General features: G+C 31.5%; 1 long non-coding RNA gene across 2 annotated transcripts; it reads left to right on the plus strand.

Annotated features, from left to right (window-relative positions):
• Nucleotides 1–220: 220 nt before the first annotated feature.
• On the plus strand, nt 221–4046 carry LOC139497993 (uncharacterized). Of its 2 annotated transcripts, none has more exons than XR_011657781.1 (3): nt 221–326; nt 2637–2705; nt 3475–4046. It is a non-coding gene; the product is annotated as an uncharacterized lncRNA (long non-coding RNA). The 2 variants fall into 2 exon arrangements; XR_011657780.1 differs by lacking the exon at nt 221–326 and adding an exon at nt 812–996.
• The last annotated feature ends 4612 nt before the right edge of the window (nt 4047–8658 follow it).

Genomic DNA, 8658 nt, shown 5'->3' on the forward strand with positions numbered 1-8658 from the left:
TTTATCTTTTATTTTGTATTTGAATTCAAACAAATCAGAGTCTGATTCATGTACATGTATACGTCCACTTGCAAAGGTATGTTTCTATCCGACGCAGGTTATATATGGATAAACAAAATTATGCATTGATAAGATTTGTGTAATTTTATCCAAGGATTTGTATAGTGAGAAGGATTGGAATCTCGCGAGCAGTTTGCATTGGTTGTATATAAAAAGCTGCGTATACGAGATTTTGGCGAGATTAACCGTGATGCATCTCGTTTGTCGTTTTATGTCCTCCATTAACAGTTCAATTCGTGTCGCATCAAGATTAAAGTCAGCCTATTGTAAGTATAATATATATATTTCCATAATAATGATACTTTTATGTGTAATATTATGTCAGTTCAGATTAAGAAATCAATTAACATCGTTACAATACGCATTATTTACAGCTAAATTGACTATGCATATTCTCTCCTGGTCATCGCCATAATCCCGCCCAAAAAGGCTGTCCAAACCCCATCTTTGAGTTCAATCTCCTCCTTCAAAATGAGGAATTATGTGAAAAAACTTTAATAATATGAAATAAATGTGTTTGATACGTGAACAGTTCAAATGATATGGTGAAAGGTGCTTTGGTTGTTGCTATTTTGATGAATGTTTCAGGCCGACCTGTCCAAAATGGTTCCGCGTCAGTGCAAAGTAGGATGGGCTTAGATAAAATCAATAAAGTATTTCATTTAGTCGATTTCAGCTATGAAACGTAATTATATCATTTAATAATAGTTTGTTTGGTGTTCTTTAAAAAAAAAGGGCATGTAAATTGATAACGTGTGCTATTATCATCGTTTTAAAATACCACTACGGTCACCAGATGCATCAAAATGTCGTCATTATGGGCGGGATCAAATTAACATAAATTAACTTCCTTGATCTCGAATTTTCTGAGAAAACGTGATGGAAATGTTTACATCTATACTTGCTTCTGTGTTAAATTGGATGTTAACAACAAAGGTATTGTATCTCTCAACAGAATTATGTCTTTTAAAACGGCCTATTGTGCATACATGTATGTTCCCTAGAGGTCGGAGAGAAGCACTTGTAAGCAGTCATATAATTACCCTTTTTCATATTGCCTCTTTTGTGTTTACGATAACTATGGTGAAAATTGAATGTCCGTAAAAGAACTCTGAAATCAGAGACAGCTCCCAGTGGCGAATCCAGCCATTTGAAAAAGGGGGTTCCTAACCCAGGACAGGGGGGAAGGGGGGTCCAATTATATGTCCCCATTCAAATGCATTGATCGTCCCAAAAAATGGGGGAATCCAACCCTCGGAACCCTCTCCTTGGATTTGACACTGGCTCATGCTCATGTTTTGTCTATTGTTATTTACATTTTATATGACATTTTATACAAATCCTTGGTCTAACTCGAAATTATTCCAGAAGATGTATAAATAATCAGAAAGAGACTACAACAAGGTATAATCCAGTGTCGAAATGATAAATGAAAGGTGCACATGTTTGTGCTGAAGCGCAGCTGGCATTTGAACACCTCCCTTTATTCCTTCATTGAATAATCATGATAATTGGAAAATGCCTCTATACCTATATTGAATAATTGGTAGATGCACGATCATCCGAACATCACAATCTACTATTTTCTACCAGTACAAGCTAGAGCTACGACTTGAACCTAGTCTAAAATATTCATCTTAAAAAAATCGAACGAGCCAAGGATTTGTCTCGCTATACAAATCCTTGGACGCGCCAAATAAATTAAGAGACAGAGAAAAACTGCTTTATGGGTTGTTAGTCTGGCAAACATTTGTTAAGTCTGAAATTCATTATGGTGAAAAACTATACAAAATCACAAGCTGATGTAACAGAAAGGACAGTCTGCAAATTTTAAGTTTGTCTCAAGTTGCTGTTCAATTGTTGTTTTGATTTACATGTTCAGTATGTACATGTTTTTGTATATATGTTAAGAGTTTGCATGTATGTATGTAAGTAGATCCATCTGTTTACAAGTTTACAATTATAACTTTAATTGTCTGAATAAATTTAGAAACTACTTCGGGATAACCAAATGTGTAAATATATATATTATATCAAACTTTCTGTAATGGTCATTTTTCTTATAAAAAGATTACTGTACAACTGTTGAAAAGATTGCATATGGTGTGATTTCTGTGAAAATATATAACTTGTACAAAAAAATAATATCATGGCTCACTATTCAATATGTTTACACATGTGCTTTTATCCAATAATTTGACCCATGGTCAGTAGACTTCAAATGCAGTTAATAAACAGTCAAACATGTACATGTATTAAGGAAATCATGAATTATTATTTGTAATGCACACTAGCAAATCACAAGATATTGTCTTTTCTCAGTGAAAAAAGGGGGAGGATCAACAAAACTTTTGAAAACAATATTGCTGCACCTTTTCAACTATTAAGCTAGTTAGCTAGCACTCGTTGCTGCTAATATAAAAGATTTAAATGAAGGTTGATAAGCCACAAGGGAGAAGCGTTTTTCTTTCTTTGCGATAAAACTTTCAAGAATTTGATTTTTGCTCTCTCAATAATACTTATGTATCTAAACCAAATAATAACACAGCCGGAGTAATTGTTTTGTCTTTTTTCAGTTCCAGACATAGCATTACTTTTTAACCTGAGATGGCAAACTAGAGGTTTTAAAAAGTCCTGAATAACTGGTAAGCATTTTGTTTTATTTGGCAAGCTCTAAATTGTTTATTTATGGTATTTATGCAAATCAAATTACAGTCGGTATGTTAAAAATATACTGATATGAAAACTGTTGCTATATGGTCTTGGCATTAAATAAAAATGCTTGGTTACTGATCTTTTCGACTCCATATTTCAAGTTAAACCTTGCGGCAACTGTTCTTCATGTAACACTGCAAACTATAATTAGCATTATTTTGATGTGTCGTTAGTTAATGACGCCATATTACGTGTGATGCCACAATGTTTCCTTTAAAACCTCATGCCGATATCTCACTGATAAAAGATTTTCACTGAAATACATGTAAAAAACATTTTTTTCTCAAATAGAATTATGTGAAAGAACAAGTTTTGAAAATTTGCACTTCATTGCACTCTAATTATATGTTTGAAATGACTTTTACAGTAGTTTATAGTGGTTTCTACAGTATAAAATACAAGGTTTCCACTGGCAAGAATAATTAAGTATTTTGGTGGGGTTTTTTTTATGAAATCTTCATTTTTGCATAATTTCTCTGTCAAAATGCACTTTTAGGCACCAGAAAATTTTATTGAATGCTTTAACAGGGTCTGTGTGTTGTAATTTAAGGTTACATTCAGATGTTTTGTCCTTCTTTTGACTAGTGAAGGTATACTGGAAGAAATTAATTATGCATACACTTTGTATTCAAAATAAATAAATATAGCGATAAAAGTGTCATTGCCTTATAGTGCTGAAACAACTTTATTTTTTTTCAGAAATGGACAAAAATACACAGATTTATTCAGAATGTCATACCAATGAAGATCACATAAAAATATGTGGAAAAATCAGAACTCTGGATTGCAATATGGGACAACATCCCTAATGCGCCTCGAAATGAGGAACTCAAAAGTCACGTGTAAAGAAAAAATCTCTATGTAGTGATATTTGACATGTTTCTATTTTTAACAAATGACTGAACTTAATTATTTGTGGTGATTAGGAAAGTAGAGGAACATAGAATAAATGTGTAAAAACTATGGAGCTATTGAATGTGTTCAAAGTATCAAATTTTCAAAGAACTTATTGTGTTAAAAAGGGGATATTTTACCACAAGGAGCCGCATCACAAAAGGATGTTCGGGGTTTGCTAATTTACGGAAAAAGTAATCTCACTTCGTACCCCGAAAATTTAACCACATATGTGAAAATGTCACAGCTTTGAAACGAGCTATCATACATATCCAAGTTTACGATATGTACTGAGCTACAGGAAAAAACGTTACCATTACCCCCTATGTAAAAATAATTAAAGATATTGAGCCATGTGCTAGGTTCAAGTACCACAATTGTTCTTATTTATTATCTTATATTGACAGAATATTGATGGTATGGTTGTCGTGGATACAAATAAATTCATTTCGTCTCATTTGTTGAAGACCTTATATTGTTCCTGTTTAGTGTAGGCCGTATGAGATAAGTTTTGTAGTTGGATTGCAGCTAAATTTTCTTTCAGTTACTTTGGTTGTTGGGTTGCTGTCTTTAATATTGACATGTTTAGACCTCACATCTCCTTTAATGCATGTATAACATATTTTTAAAGGTCAAGTGAAATATTTTAGAGTGACAGTAGTAGTTGTAAAGCAGTGTTATGAAAGACAATAAATAAAAAGACATTTACACATTTCACTTTTTTTAAATATTCATGTTCATACAACAGTTACATCAAGATCATGTGGAAACAATTTAAATAATTATATTTCATGTATGAACAGAACAAAACTAAATTTCACAGTGTCAACAGTTTAAAGATTTCTCCTTTAAGGCTTGTCTTAGACTGGATGAGGGTTGAGATTTTGCTTTCTTGGTTAGTTTATTACGTTCTATGCGAGTAACAGCAAAGCCACGGATGGTTAAAAACAAATGTATGATGTCTTCAGTTATAGCTGACACAATATCTGCAGTTTCACCTTGCATAAGAATGTCACAATAATGTTTTACCATAAACCCTTCCATCATAGTTTCTTTTAAAGGATCAATAAGAAGCGTACTAGCACTACATGAAGGTTCAACTGTTTTGCGAATAATTGTCTCTAATTCACGGATTAATAAGAACAGGGAATCTGATGGTTTCTGAAGGCCACCACGGTCTTGTGCCTTGTACCACTTGTCATCTTGTTTCACAAAGTTAACACCTGAAGAATTGTCTGTAAATTTATTTATGACGGACAACTTCTTAGTAGAGTACCTGGTGTATCTCTTCTGTAGGGCACGAATGGTGTAACCAGCAATATAATAAAGAATGTTTTGGTCATTTTCTGTAAACTTTTCCTGATTTGATGTAGATTTCTGAACAGCTGTCATTGTCTGAACTTTAAAAATTTCACCAACAATATCTTCATGTACCATCTGTAGGAATAAGTTGGTACAGTTCAATGAATAAGATGGACAATGAGAGTGGAAAGTGTTTGCTAATTCTGGCTTAACTCTACTTATGTGTAAACGGCGAAACATTTGCTCTTTGTCACACGAGGAAGATATGTTGCTTGTAGTTTCAACAAATATCGGCTGAAAATATTTCAACAAAATGTCTTGCACTAATGCTGAATTGGTCACAAATTTGCAAATGTCTGTTATGCTGTCATTGATGGTAAATGGATCATTAGCAATGTTGGACAAACTGGACTGCAAAGCTGTAGGGAATATTACAGCAAATAAACTTTCAGTTAAGGCGCCACGGACTGTGCTAGGTAGTTTACTATCTGCATGTGTGCGATGGTCTGATGCTCTCAAATTCTGTCCATGTTGTTTCTGGACATGACCACGGAAGCCTGAAATTGTTTTCAGAGTCTTTTTGCAAACAGGGCAACTGTAGGAAGGTTTAATACATGTATCTGGTACAGCTTCAGACTTTTTCTTTTTGGCAATGTAACATTCTTTATCACTGTCACTGGGTTCTGGATCATACTCAGTATATTCATCTAACAAAAGATCAAGGTCAATATCTTGGTCCCAGGATAAAAAATCTGACATGGTTGTAACATTGAATAATAATTTGAACTGAAAGTTGATAACTAAATATTCCATTTTATAATATATCTAAGCTTGTTCTGATACTGAGATCAAAGACTTCATTTAATTGATCATCTTAATTTTTGTTAAATTAAATGTTATGTTTTGAGAATGAAGGTTGTAATTTATTTAATTATATATATTCTTCACTAATTAATCTAATTACCACAAAAATATATTTCAATTACAAACAGTTCCTTGCATAATTAATAAAAAACAAAGAACTATTTAAAAAAACAGAAAGTCAAACAACAAGCTGTGACAATCAAATTATTATTTCATCTACCTCTTTGAGTAAATGATTATTATGATGATAATAATGGACTATCAAAACTGCGGTCACATGAGCATCATGATGAGGGGGAAAACTAAATATTTTTATCTTTTTCCGGCATGAATATCAAATTTACAAACTAAATTAATTTTTAATACGAAAATTGCACAGACAGACTTTATAAACGCAAACTGTTCCTTTTGATCAAATTAGGTAATTATCACTTTGTAATTTAAGAGAAATAAGAATAATATTATCGGTAAGTCTACACAAAATTAATATCGTAAATAGATCGTAAGATCGTAGCTTACCATGTGTATTTTCATAACGTTGTCAACCAAGCGATAAAACCGGATATTTACAATACAAGCGAGTATCCTGGTATAAGTGGCGAGTTTATGACTTCTCACGATACGCGTGAACTAACGAGATACCGCGAGATTCCAATCCTTCTCACTATACAAATCCTTGTTTTATCAAATGAGAAGTTATTAAAATCAAGGAATAGGTAAAACTAATCTAGATTACTAATTTTCTGATTCATTTTTCTATGATTAAAATAATGTTGATATATTTACTGTCCAAACACTGATTGTAAAGAATTAATAAGAAGTACCTAAAACACACTATAGAGTATTTCCATCCTAGCTATGAAAAAATACTTTGATAAAGTACATGACTGTAGTGTTACAAATACATCTATAGATAGTGGACACTTATATAACGTCATCTACTACAGCCAATGCATGAGTTATGTGTTATTAATATTCAAATAACAGGGAGGGATTACGGAAAGGATATTAAGTCAGTAAATTGTTTTAAATCCTTCAAGAAGGAAATGCTAGTGGCATTTTTTCTGGTTTTACGTAAGTTAATTATTTACTCGAAAAAATCATAATAGGGTCGTGCAAATTAATCATAGAAATTTATATTAACAATCTGTAGATACATATAATTAAGCTATTATGAAATAAGTTGTATCAGATTGCAGATAAAAATTTACTAATCAAAATATTATATTGTTTAAAGATCATTATTTTAATAATAAAAAGTGTTTTCCTGTTCAACACATGTCTCGATCCTTTGTTGTAAGCTGTCTTTTAACTGTTTGCTTCGCCTGAAGAATAATTCTGAATTGTGTTAGGTTTGCACTTTAATGAGAGTAAGCTTCATACTTTTTAGAATATATGCAATGTTCACGATGCTTAACATCAAATGAAGTTTTAATGGAGCAATACACATGTAGTTTTAATGGAACAATACACATGAAGTTTAAATGGAATAATACAAAGGTAGTTTTAATGAAACAATAACAATGCAGTTTTAATGGAACAATACAAAGGTAGTTTTAATGGAACAATACAAATGAAGTTTTAATGGAACAATACAAAGGTATTTTTAATGGAACAATACAAATGAAGTTTAAATGGAACAATACACATGTAGTTTTAATGGAACAATACAAAAGAAGTTTTAATGGACCAATACAAATGTAGTTTTAATGGAACAATACACATGTAGTTTTAATGGAACAATACAAATATAGTTATAATGGAACAATACAACTGAAGTTTAAATGGAACAATACAAAGGTAGTTTTAATGGAACAATACAAATGAAGTTTTAATGGAACAATACACATGTACTTTTAATGGAACAATACAAATGAAGTTTTAATGGAACAATACACATGTAGTTTTAATGGAACAATACAAATGTAGTTTTAATGGAACAATACACATGTAGTTTTAATGGAACAATACAAATGAAGTTTTAATGGAACAACACAAAGGTAGTTTTAATGGAACAATACAAAGGTAGTTTTAATGGCACAATACAAATGAAGTTTTAATAACACAATACAAATGTAGTTTTAATGGAACAAGACAAATATAATTTTAATGGTACAATACAAATGTAGTTTTAATTGTACAATACAATTGTAGTTTTAATGGAACAATACAAATGTAGTTTTAATGGAACAATACAAATGTAGTTTTAATGGAACAATACAAAGGTAGTTTTAATTGAACAATACAAAATTTAATTGTATAAACTGGTTGGACCCTGACTAGAATTAATATAGAACGCAAAACAATACACAAATGTAATTTACCAATACTCAGTAGTTCTTCCAACTAACATAATTACACAATTCAACATAAAAACTAAAACAACATTTAAATTCAATACACTATAACATAGGGTTGGTCATACAATCTCGATTGACATGCTATGACAGCTGAGGGGGAGACTTTGCGCGAACGACCTTTTCAAGTTAAATATATGACCTGTTTGTTTATTCTTCTTCAAAAAACATATAAGAATTTATAGATAGCCTTATCTTTTTATATGGTTAAATTCTATTTACACTATGTTGGTTTGTTACAACAACAAATGGAAGTTATTTCGACCTTGACTGGATATACAGCCCTTGCACGATCGGTTTGACACTTTTATATATATATGGAAGTATTAAACGACCTTGACTGGCTTTTCAGCCCTCGCACAATCAGCAGTTTTGGTCAATACATATCTTTAACATTGAATAGACATATAGATCTTTTAAATGATTTTCAAATATAATTATTTTTTTTTTGTCTTAAGGCATACAC

Source organism: Mytilus edulis, chromosome 12 (assembly GCF_963676685.1).
Source record: "Mytilus edulis chromosome 12, xbMytEdul2.2, whole genome shotgun sequence".
In the NCBI taxonomy this organism is placed as follows: Eukaryota; Metazoa; Mollusca; class Bivalvia; order Mytilida; family Mytilidae; genus Mytilus; species Mytilus edulis.